At 43.8% G+C, this 13,183-nt stretch overlaps 1 protein-coding gene across 1 annotated transcript in view; it reads right to left on the reverse strand.

Annotated features, from left to right (window-relative positions):
• Window positions 1-13,183, reverse strand: part of gal3st3 (galactose-3-O-sulfotransferase 3) — a 45,126-nt gene that overhangs the window by 13,842 nt on the left and 18,101 nt on the right. The window lies entirely within an intron of this gene.

Raw genomic sequence — 13,183 nt, forward strand, 5'->3', positions numbered from 1 at the left:
TCGCTAACGATGGAAGTTGGAGATCCATACCTGTGGTTCCCGTGTCAGAGTGGCCATTCTACCCATCTGTCTCTGTCCATTTTATGCCCATATATGGAGATTTATGTATCTGTCTCTCTGTGTCCCTTTATTCCATTATACAGTATTGAGTTCTGTGTCAGGCATGCCCAAATATGGAGTGTTGTGATGGGGCCCTGTACAGAGCCCGGGCAGAGGCTTTATGTGGCGGTTCTGGACAACCGTGAGTCCGATGGACTCGACACCGGACACTGCACTCCCTGTGGGGGTGTGGAACGCGTGTGTCGATTTTGAAGTCGGTGGGGCGAACGGTTCTGGAGTTACGTGGATTACAGACGTACAGACCTACACACAGAGACTTGGTGCATTCATAGATTATATTATACTATTATTTTGGAGACAACCTGCATATCATTACTGAGCTTGTAGATCTGCTACTTTTAAGATATTTTTGCAATCCTGAAAAGTAACCCGACAGAAGCGATATATAATAGTATTGCTGACTGTTGTTCATTATCGATAGTGCTTTTTGCACTGGTAATATCTCTCTCTGAGTTCCCTTTGAATTTGACAGTGTTGCTGTGCCTTAGTTTACACAGTATACTTTTCTGTATCTGTAACCCCCTGTTACAGATACAGAGGGGGGGGGGGGGTCTACACTCATAGGATTACATCAGATAATTGACACTGGGTGGGAAAAAAATGGGTTGCAAAATCGTGGGACAATTATGTTTTTGTCTTTGCGTTAACAAAGGTGTAACGATGGTCATGTCCATAGTGGATATAGAGCTACTGTTGTAATCTGACCACAAGGAAGGGGGGGGGGTCATCCCTAAAAGCAGACAGCTATCTGAACAGCAGCTGCAATCTGATACAGAAATGTGTCTTCTTGTCAAGTTGTCATTAAAGCATGCCGTCTGCAGCTGCCACCATGCAGTCACTCACTGGACAAAGGCCTCGCTTCTTTAAGATCTGACCATTCATGCATGTGTGTCCACACGCACGCACACACACACAAACACACACTTGCACGCACACATGCACACACACTGCCTTTCACATATCCTACTGTACTACGGCAGTGGTTTTCAACCAGTGGTCCTTGAGGGGGTTCCAGGTGGTCCCCATTTAAATGATGGAGTTGGTAACCAAATGGACTCTTTATTAGATCTTTAACTCTTGAGAGCGTAAAATGAACCCATACGGGTCCATTTGGTTTAATTTTTCGCTCCCAAGAGTTAAATTATTGTTATAAACGTCTGCATTACGTACCTGTTATCTCTCCTAATGAGAGCATGGAACTGTAGACAAAATCTTATTCAACAACAATTTATTCTGCGCTTTCGGTCTGAGAGGCTAAATGTCATCAAATGGTCTAATAAATAATGGGCCTTGTATAACTGTATAAATACTTTTGGAAGTAATCTAATTACAATAAAATACTCTTCACTGGAATAGAAGCAGAAGGCTGCAGGTAACTTTACAGAAATGGTTATAAAAACCTTTTAGGCTATAATGAGTAAAAGTCAGAGTATTACAGAGTTAACCAAAATACCTTAGAATGAATTTGACAGACACAAGGAAGACAATTTCAGACAAGCAGAGCTAGAAGGAGGTTCAATCAGATATATTTACCATTGTACCGGGAGAGAATAAGGCATGTAATCCGGACAGCGTTTCCACAAGGATCTCTGACCATGTCCAAATTGAACATGGTTAATATAGCATACCGTAATCAATACACCGGAAAATGTGTTGAACAACAAGGTCAAAAAACATATTTGTTTGCAAATGGACAGATAATGCAAGACGTCACGAATATTGCATACAGGAACTATCTCACAGGGCAGAGATAGTCCGGACATGCAATATCAGTTAGTGGAACCGGGGGACAGGGCATAACGTCATTGAGTGCAGTTTGCAGTCTGTTAGAGCGAATACTAACTTCAAGGGCAGAAACACAGAAGCTGGCTGTTATGGCAAATGGAAACAAAACACTTCTTATCTACCAACGCTAGCTATAGGAGAGCAGTGTACTATTTTACAGTCAGTGGGACAGCGTGACATCAAATGTCAGTCACAGGGCAATTTATTATCCATAATTCGGCAAGACCATAGGGGACACCGGGTCATAGATCACAAGAACCGTCATCCACCAAAATAACAGATCTACAAAAGAAAAATACCTATCAGTAACATCCGGTTATGGATAGGGGAAAAACCTTGGCAATGCGCGATAAATAAATACATGAATCCTGGCGGGGGATGTTAAGACCTTTGAACACCTGTGGTCCCGGTGGTAATGCTGTCCACCCACACAACATGCACTCTGTGTTCTTTGTGTTTTGAGTCCTTTACTATTTTTTTAATGTGAGAGCACTGGGCCACGTACAGTGGCCGGCTTTCTGTATAAATCCTGTTTTGTTAGTTAGAGATAGAGATTAAGAGTGGAGAATAATTAGGATTTGTTTGTACCTTATTGTGTGTGTTTGCAAGGTTAGGTTTAGGATGATATAATTCTCTGAGTTACTCTGCGTGTCATTTGTTTTTGTTCAAAAACCCATTTTGGGCGGGATCCCCTTTTGGTGTTTTAAGCAGTATGATGTTAGTATGTTAAAATAGCAGATCTGCTATTTTTGAAAATGTGTGAAAATGTGGCACAAATCTTTGAATATATATTATTTTAGAGCGAACGTTTTTAACTCAAATATTTGCTTCTGGGGGGGTCCCTGGAACAACATATTTTCAGATGGGGGTCGGCGGCCAAATACATATATAATCTTGGAGGTCCTTGACATGAAAAAGTTTGAGAACCACTGACATAAAAACATAGTTTTTTCAGAAAACTGTCAGGATTTAGAAGCCTTTTTTTAATCAAAATGGGTTAGGTTTAGGCTGACAGACTATATTTATCTGAGTTACTCATTTGTTTTTGTTCAAATTAAAATGGGTTTCACTCCCAGAAATGTATCATCTTTCTAATTTTTTCTCTCTCACACGGCACACGCCCATGCACAATTGCACAATTGCACACATGCACAGAAGCAAGTATGTGCACACACACACACACACACACACACACACACACACACACTCTGTAGGGGCATATAAAACCAGGAAAGCAAATATGTTTGGGTGCGAAGATTCTAAGAAATGTTATCCGATGGCGTCAAAGTGCTGGTATAATTCCAGGGAGAGACAGGAAAGCGGGTCATTTTCTGGGGATGCAGTTTGTCTTGCGTATGGAAGCTTTATCTGTGAAGTTCTTGGAATCAATGGAGATATGAACCTTGAAATTCTTGTTGACGGCAATCCCCCCCACACCCCCCCACTAAAGAACCTAGCTGTTGCCATTCAATGGACCCTTTCATCCACACTGTAGAAAGTTGAATCTGTGACATACTTGTTATTTACATATTTTCTAAACCTTTCAAAAATGTAAAAAGAAGTTCACTATGTAAGAAGTCATGTCAAAGTGTCCTTGAGCAAGACACTGAATTTCTCCTGAATGTGTGTGTGAATGGGTGAATGTAATGCACAATCTATGTAAAGCGCCTTGGATAAAGGCGCTATATAAATGCACCATTTACCATTTTGTAGATCGGCTATTTTCGCTATTCATCATACGAATCATATAGGGGGAGGGCATAGTGATGCGTTTGGTAGGATTTTGGCTTATTTGGGTGCCATCATTCTGCCTACATGTAGGCTGGTAGGATGCTAGGCTACTTGGCTGCCAGTCTGTAGTTCGTAAGTTTGCTTGTCAGTGACGCTGGTATGCACACTGTCACTGCAGTACACCATCTTCCATCTCTCTACTATCTTTGACTTGTCACAACTCTTCTACTCTATGGCTCTGGATCGACGGTGGTATTATTATTATTCGCCGTTAGAAAATGTTCTGATCTGATAGCCGCCTCCCCTCCCCTCACGTCAAAACAGTTCTCAATGTTTACATCTTACTTGGCGAGAAGACATGTGTAGAAGAGGAGAAGTGGAGAGTGGAGAGGGTAATATTATTATTCAAATGGACAACTTATGTTGGTGGTAGATTGGAAAATCCTGTGTTAATTGAATGTAAAATGTTTGTCCAAGCTGCTTCTTTTCACCTGAGGGGGGAGTTTCCCTGGTTGAACGTAGCGTGTGGAAGGAACACGTTATTCCGACCAGTTCCCTTTCACCTCCATCAGGCTTCCCCGGCTGGCCAGGGGGAGGTAGTTTAGAGACCAGGATTACTGCATGTTTTTTGTGAGGGTATACCTACCCTATAGGGGACGCGGGGAGAACATGCAAACTCCACACAGAAAGGCCCTTTCGCCAAGCCCGCCTCGGGTATGGACACTGACTCGAGAGAACATTAACATTTTTAACGAGGCTGGTGGTCGTTATTTAGTCACAACGGGCTCCCAACCTCTGGTTGTAAACCACTGTCGTAGCTGAAGCCCACCTCTCCCCCCCTTCCCTCCCTGTATCGGACCATCTCCCCAGCCCCCCCTCTCGCCTCTTTGTCTTTACAGTAAACACATTCACTGCTCTTTGCTCCACCGAGTCCCTACGGTGCTTTTTAAGCACCGGCCCCGCCCCTTTCCTGGACCTGTTAGAGACTGACGGAGAGAGAGAGTAAATGGCAGTATTTATTTGTCCGTACACGTTACCTGTGGTGTGGGTGTGTGTGTGTGTGTGTGTGTGTGTGTGTGTGTGTGTGTGTGTGTGTGTGTGTGTGTGTGTGTGTGTGTGTGTGTGTGTGTGTGTGTGTGTGTGTGTGTGTGTGTGTGTGTGTGTGTGTGTGTGTGTGTGTGTGTGTGTGTGTGTGTGTGTGTGTGTGTGTGTGTGCACATGCTGCCCATCTCTGCATGTGTGTGCCTTCATGTTCCCTGGCCACTGTGCTGTGTGTGTGTGCGTGCGTAGAGACTGCCTGGATCATTACGTGTCTGCAGGCCAGACTCTCTGTGGACAGACACTCTGATACAGGTTTTATCTCTCCCTAAACGACCCCCATGAGAGCAGGATGAGAGGGAATAGACAGAGGGGGGAGAGGAGGGAGGAGGGAATAGACAGACAGAGGAGAGAGAGAGAGAGAGAGATAGGGGAGGGGAGGGAGGGAATAGACAGAGGAGAGGGAGGGAAGGAAGGTATAGGGAATACAGACAGGGGAGAGAGAGAGGGGGAGAGAGAGAGAGGGAAGGAAGGAAGGACTCGATGGAGGGAGGGAGGGAGGAAAAAAGAGTGAGCGAGAGACATTGATTGTTGGCGTTTGGGGAGAATGACGGAGGTAGAACAAAAAGAGATGATTAGTGTTGGGACTGCAGGGGGAACACATGAGAGAGAGAGAGGCTGCAGTCAGGATAAGGATGGGGGAGGGGAGGGGGAGGAGGGGGAGCAACGGACAGAGAAAGGACAGCGAGAGGAGATGAGGAGGAGGAGATACTAGTGGTCCTCCAGAGGAGAATGAACAAGACGAAGAGGGCTGTGAGACGCAGGCAGCACCGCTCAGACGGACGGAGCAAGTGATTGAACAGGGAGAGGAATTCACTTCAGAGCCTCATTGTGCTTTATTGACGAGAGGCTTTTTAGATCCTATCTCATGGAGGGAGCCCGCTGTCTGGAGTTGAGCCAAATTGTGGGAGAGAGAGATAAGGAGAGAGAGAGAGAGAGAGAGGAGAAATCAAATGACTGCTGTGACTCATGTTGTATCTCAGTAGTTCTCAACCTGAGAAGTTTTAATAATAATAAGAAAGAGGAGACAATATTTATCTATGGAAACAATGAATGGGGAATTCTCTTCCTGCGGGCCGCTCTGAAAGGGGACTGCCACATTCTATAACTCCTACAAGCAAATGGTAAATGGTGCATTTATATAGCGCCTTTATCCAAGGCGCTTTACATACCGATACCCATTCACAGCACCGATGGCGGTGGAAACCATGCAAGGCACCAACCAGCACATCAGGAGCAATTAGGGGTTCAGTGTCTTGCTCAAGGACACTTCGACACTAACTCTGGGGGAGCCCGGGTTCGAACTGGCAACCTTGTGGTTACCATCCGGCCACTCTACCCCTGAACCCCAAGCAAGTGCTTGTGTGGGGGGGTCCCCGATTCAAACATTGACTGTTGCATCTCTGTGTGGAAAAGAAAAAAACACAACATTTCCTCTGTCCTTCGAGTATACTGTAAATTGGCTGCGATGCGTGATGGGGCGCTTTGCATATTGTATTTAGCGACTTCATTAGGATTGGTATTATGCAAGGCTCTGCAAAGGGTAACCTGGCTACAACAATCAGCGTAGCCGCACTCCAATATCAATACACCTTTGAATTGCAGACACGTCCTTCGTAGAAAAGAGGAAGCCAGCCCACTTCAATTTTCTCGAGGCCACGGCCAGAAATGAACAATCAAGACGTTTTGTACTTGTTCTCCCGAGGTCTCTGAAGCGTGGAGTCGCCCAGGCGAGCGATTACCAGCTGCCTCAATTAACTGCCGAGAATTTGACAAAGAAAAAGAGGAAAAAAAAGTAATTACTATTGTAAAAAGCCCCTCCGGAACAGTCAGCAAAAAGTTTTGTTTAGAAGAGCATCACAGATATGGTTTATTATTATGTGTAGGTGATGCTACGGGTGCTTCATATGATGGGAGGTAAACATATTTATCCTCTGATTTCATCAAAAGGCTTAAGATAACGATTTAGGTTCTCTATTCTCAAATATGCAGAAAAGAACATTGTCTTCACCTTGTATTCGAGAGAGACGAATAAACACAAACTTGTGTTGTGGACGGTATCGCTGCTTCCTCCTACTTACAGTATATAGACTCAGAGCCAGCTGCCAAATTTAAAACTTTCCTCTCGTTTAAAGGTCTGTCTGGAGATTGTTTTACTACATTTCCTGCTGTATATCGATTTACTGCACTTTCCTTTACATTGGGGGAGTCAGTCAGTCCTCTCTATCTGCAGCTGCAGCTTGTCCAAAATCAAGCTGCTAGACTCCTGACCCAGGCTCACCCCACCCAGCTGAACACAGGCTTACGTTGCACCATTCAGACGGAGCAACAAAGTCACCATCTCCCTCTTTTGTTATTCTACAGCAGAGGTTTTCAAGCAGTTGGTCGGGGGACCACCAGTGGTCCTTGAGGCGGTTCCAGGTGGTCCCCAGCTAAATGATGGAGAGTTGTGAGTTGCAGTGCAGTCCAGTCCAGTCCGGGGCGAATTTAGCATTTATAATCTGTAACTCTATTACAACTCGACTGGATGACAGTTTAATTTGGCTGCAGTGTGTGTGCACAGCACACTGATGCTCTGTTGTTGCTATATGTACACCATTCAGTTGATATTAATACAAACGTATACCTATATAATATGGTAATTGGTACAACAACAATCTAAAAGTGATGTGCGTGCAGCCACCCTAGGTCGAGATAACGAACAGCTACTTCTTGGAGGCCTGGAGAAATGAATATTTAATCCAAGTATGTGCCAGCGATGAACGATCAAGCAGCGATAAAAATGACATTAAAAGATAAAATAAAATACAAGAAAGATTAGAAGAATAATACACAGCAGGTAAATACAGACGACGACAACAACAAAAATAAACGGCATCTTAACGATATTGATATGCAGAATTTCCAACTGACCCAACTGGCCAGGAATGATTTTCTCCATGTTGGCAGATGAGCAGATTCACAGATAACTGCAGCTTCGCCGACGACGCGCATCGCCTCTGTGAGCTACCGCAGGTGTTAAAAAGTGCTCTAATGCTTGGTTCGAACGTGATTGTGTTGTCGAGTCGCTGATGCTGATCAGCCGGAGAGGCGTAAATTAAACGCTGATAGCTTATCAGCTTTGAAGCTCTCTTCAGCGCCTTTCGTTTGAGGTACCTATACTTGCTAGAGCAGCGTTCTGGCGTGTCCGTCTGCCTAGCTGGCTTCTCTGAACAAGCCAAATTGATCAACTGTTTTGCTCACAAGCGAAAGCACTCCCCGGACGTGGCAATGGTCCGAGTTCCATTGGGTTGCTCGCAGACAGTTTTGGACATGTGAGGTTTTTCCACCCGTCGGTGAAAATTATGCCGTGGTTCCAGATGGGAGACTTTTCCATGTCTTCAAGCACGGTTCAACACGAATGAAGACATCGAAAAAGTGTCCATTGTGTTCGGATTACTGACGACCTTCGGTAAAACGGCAAATGGTGGGCAATAATCTCCAAAAGCCCCACAGCAATTCTCAGTGCCCCCAGGCCCCCCACTCACTCCACTTTGATTGGGTAACGCACAGCATGCTCAAGGGCCTGCACCCTGGGTGCCCCCCCTCCAAGAGCTACTAACTGGATTTTCTTAGACCGTGTGCAGACGGATTTTCATACAAATCGAAAATATGTCTTGAGATTATAGGTTTGTGCAAAATTGAAATGGCTTTCATTTACATTTTATTTGTATTTTAAACACGTATTTAAAATGACCATTTCACAAATTTCCTCATCATTGAGGCGCCTTTCATTTTAATACAAACCCTGGGCTGTGTGTGCCTCGGACTGTTTTGAAGGACACTTGCGTGCATGTTTATTTTGAAACCATATTCCACCCGTTTCAAGGAGCTCTACCCTAGATTGAAATGGAATAAGGAAAGTACGGTAGTTGAGGATCAAAGAGACTGCATTAATAAGACCTGTGAACTGGAACAGACAGTGTCACAGCAGTGAGCGGAGTGGAGCGGAGTGCTAGGCCAGCACATTAAAATGAGACTTTTTATGGAACTGCATAGCCCGCTGGGTCGTGGCCCAGGCTCTGGCAGCAACGCCCAGATGATTAGATAGAGGTCTATAACTATTGAAACGTTAACCCGTTTAGGCCCGACGTCGAAATTAAAAACAAAATGACAGTTTTCTGAAGTGGTGCTCAATATTTCCCATGGTATGGAGCACAGAATTCCTTTTACATTTCTCTTGAAAAATGTTTAAAAATGTCTTTGGTTAGAAAAAAAAGGGGGATATTTTATCGCAACCCATAAAAATTGGTTCCGCGACCCATCTCAGTTATATAAGAGGGAATACGAGAGAGAGAGAGAGAGAGTGTTATGTGAATAGACGACTCTCTCCATAATGGAATATATTGCATGTGTATGTATGGAGTCAATGGAATTGACGTAAAAGAAACTCATTAACATTGACGCTTCCCTCTCTGGCCTCGTCAGCATAACACACGCACACACACACGCGCGCGCGCGCACACACACATACACACACACACACACACACACACACACACACACACACACCATATGAGTTAACGGATGCGTAAACAGTGCGAACGCCCTAGCTGTAATAAGTGAGATCAATACATGGCCAGATCAATGGGGACTCGGCTATGGCAGCGGAAATCCCTGCATCCAATTATGTGCCACTCAAAAAACGCATTGTCGCCCCATTCCCACTCAATCATGACGGGGTCGAATTAATCGGACGGCCTCGTTGGTTGATTATCGGCGTCAGTGCATCTCTTCATAATGAGAGAGAGAGAGATCCCCTCTCTTAAATTTCTAGCCAAGACAGAGATCCCAAGATTAATTTAATAATGCACAGGTAGCCGGGGACGAGATCCCGAGATTTGATAAATTATAGCCTTAATCCAGAGTTTAAAAAAATATATTATAGCCTATATATTAGCCTTGTCACTAGCCACCGCTAGCGTCCATGTCAGAAACAGCCAAAATCCCTGCGTGCACACACGCACGCCGTCTTTAGTGACATTATGGCTCATAATGAGATGAAGTACCACGATCGGAGCCTAAAAAAACATGAATTCAAGCTCCCGCGAAACAAAACAATGATCGCATCGCTAGTAGTAGTAGGCTCTATCTGTGGGCCTCGGTAGACCAGGGGCTGTGAGTACTTTCAGTTTCAGACGGAACAACAAGAGCCGCCCGCTCTTCTTTGCGAGGGAAGATTTGGCTTATTTCTATTGCTAAGAGTTGGCTTTTTTGTGCTTGTTTTTGGAGATGGGTTGGTATTGTGTTTGTAAATCAGTGGACCATGACACAGGTTAACACAACTCTTCTTTACTTTCAAACTCAGAGTAAATATAATAACAACGGCAGAAGCAGCAGCATCACATCATCTTGTTGTATATCAGACTGAAGTACTAGATCCCAGATAATCCCCCCAATCATCACAAGGCAACACAGGAATATGCAATGAGCGCAGCACCATCAAACAGCTGTCAGTGAGACATAACAGTTGGCTTACAGTATATGTCTCTCACAAGACTTGGCAACACTGCCCAAAAGACACACACACTAAAGGAATATAAGAGAACAGCTTTGGAGTCATAAGCTCTGGCAACAAGTAGACTTATTTATTTTACGCACAGATCTCCTCGTTTGTAACTCCAACGGCCACTTAGGAATTATTTCCAATTATTACTGCCAACAAAACGTGGCGCTGGAGATTAATATGGTGCCAGTGTTGTTGTGCCACATGTACACTTGGATAGGGAACAGCGGATAAGTCTATGTGGCATTTTGCTTAATTGGTTTTACACCAGCGAGCAGCTGTGGCCGCTGTCTCTAATCAAACTATGCCAGCCTAGTATACGAGTGTGTATTTGTTGCCTATTGTTTCAGAGTGGATTTGGGCAGACAACTGCCCTATAAGTATTATTATAGGGAAGCTGAGAGGGAGAGACACAAGAGGGCGAGGATTCAGCTGGGATTTGAGCACAACAACAATAGAGCTATACGGTATAAGTGCATTAGCGCAAACACTTAAAGAAAACCCTCCTATGTACTTGATCAGTGTCCCCCAGCCAGGGCTCATCGCATACTAGATTCTCAGTCTACTGTTTCACTCTAAGGGCTCCATTTTCGTCACCGCTAAAGCCCTAATCCCTAAACTACCAATAGGGGTTCCCGCCCGACCTGGTGCAATGGCTATTTCAGTCATTTTAGTTTGAGTCTGAAACGGAAGGCGGTAGTACGTTTCTGAACCAATCAGAGCGTTGCATCCGTTCAGGCGATGGGACGGTAGCTCTGCTACACGCGCGATGGATGGACGGACAGTCGGCCAGCTACCAGTTTGCTCCTATGTAGCTTATTTCTAACCTATAATGTTTCCAGATACCGGTAGATATTTTAGCATGCAGATTAAGTTTAAGACGAGTTATACACCGTCTGGATGTCATCTTGAATGAGATTGAATCGGAGTATAGTTCTGTCCTCAACAACAGCTGTGTTTGGATGAACGTGCAGCGATGGGAATCAAACGGGTGAATGAAAATCATTTTTATTCATGCAACACTCGACACGTCATCATGCATCGCGTCTTCGTTCAAAGGAAGTCAATTAAAATTGGCTTTTTATGGACTTTTTATATAAAAATAGGTGGAAGGAAATTGTCCCATTGGTTTGGCATTCATTGTTAGGTATCTGATGACCACGGATATGGTCTAAAAGTGTGAAAAACGTATCTTTCATTTCACTAGGTCTTTAGATGATAAACCCCTTCCCCTGTCATCTGTGCTTTATCCCATTCTGGGCAGGAACCCCTTTTGGTGTTCTAAGCATTATGTTATACTTTAGCTATTGAAAAATAGCTAAAAAAAAAACGTGAAAATGTGTCGCAAAACTTTGAATATATATATATTCTTTCAGAACGAACATTTTTAACTAAAATATTCTTCTGGAAGGGTCCCTGGAACAACATATTTTCAGATGGGGGGTCGGCGGCCGATTACATATATATTTGGGGGTCCTTGACATGAAAATGTTTGAGCACCGCTGACGCAGAAACATGAGGTTTCTCAGAAAACTGTCAGGATTCAGAAGGTATTTGTAGAATCGTCCTCAGCTCTAAATGGGTTATATTACAGACGGAGCCTGCGGATGAACGGCCACGCGCGTCGACTGCAATGGGGAAGAAAATGCTGAATAATTAACGACAATGGAACAATAAATGTGCTTGTTCTACTCACAAGTTCCTCCTTATTCTAAAAATGTCAAAAGCAGATGGCACTTTGCCTCGGGGTGAAGCTTTGGCAGAGAGGGACTAGAGGAGAACGGGGAGAGAGATTGTGTTTGTCTGCGTGAAAGAAGGGAGAGAGGTTTTGAGTCAAGAGCTTATAAGCCCCATTTCTTTGTAAAGCCCTTTGAGCTGCATTTCATGTCATGAAACAAATAAAGTTTTATTATTATTATTATTATTATTCTTTCAGTGTTGATTTCGTCGACTAATACTATGACAACCTTTTTCACTGACTAAATATTAACTAAATTAATTCAAAACTAAGCTATGATGACTAAGACTAAATATATTGACAATTTCGTCAACAAATGGAAACTAATATAGTGGACAAGAGATCGTGTCACAGTGCGACGCGTTGTGAGCTTGTAGATCTGCTATTTTCAGCAAGTGTAAAATCAGTCATTACGACGGCATCAAGGCCCGCCAAAATGCATTTTCTAAAACTAGACCGATACTAAATAATTCCAAACACAATGTACACCAAGATATGCCGCAATTACATAAACATATTGAATTGTCCAGGCTGTGAGATACAGATACATCATCGTTCTGCCATGCCATTTTTTCCTGAACTTTCCTGAACTTTTTGCGTTGAACAAATTTGTTTCGAAATCCATGTCGTACACCGCATCTCCACTAGCTAAAGACTGCTGGGTTGCGCTGTGAGCTTGTAGATCTGCTATTCTTGTTCAAAAGTGCCCTCTTAAATCGACAATCATGCAAAACTAAATTGACAATCATGCAGCCGATGTGTCCTGATTCGACCCTCTCAGTTTGAAGTTGCTCTCCTCCTGATGCATTGCGAGCATCGGGTTGGGTTCTGGTATTCAGAACACGTACATTAATAGCCTTGTTTGTTTGTTGTGTTGTGTTCCGTGTGCTGATTTCCCTCAGGTCGGTCAATCACAAGTGTTCAAAATGCGTCTCTCTGTTGTCGAGGAATATCCGGATCAATGATATGATATTGACGCGGAGTGGAGTTGGGGGACACGCGGTTAATTGTTCATCGCTTTGGGGCAGAAATCATCTTCTACATCCATAGTTCATTATGGGGTTTTTTTCATATATAAATGCCCTATTTTATACTTTGTTGTACGGCTATGCTGCACAAAAGTAACAAAAATAGATCTAATCTAGATTTTTCGGGAGGGAGGTCGG

This window comes from Protomyctophum bolini (genome assembly GCF_963924005.1).
Source record: "Protomyctophum bolini genome assembly, chromosome: 20".
NCBI classification, from domain to species: Eukaryota; Metazoa; Chordata; class Actinopteri; order Myctophiformes; family Myctophidae; genus Protomyctophum; species Protomyctophum bolini.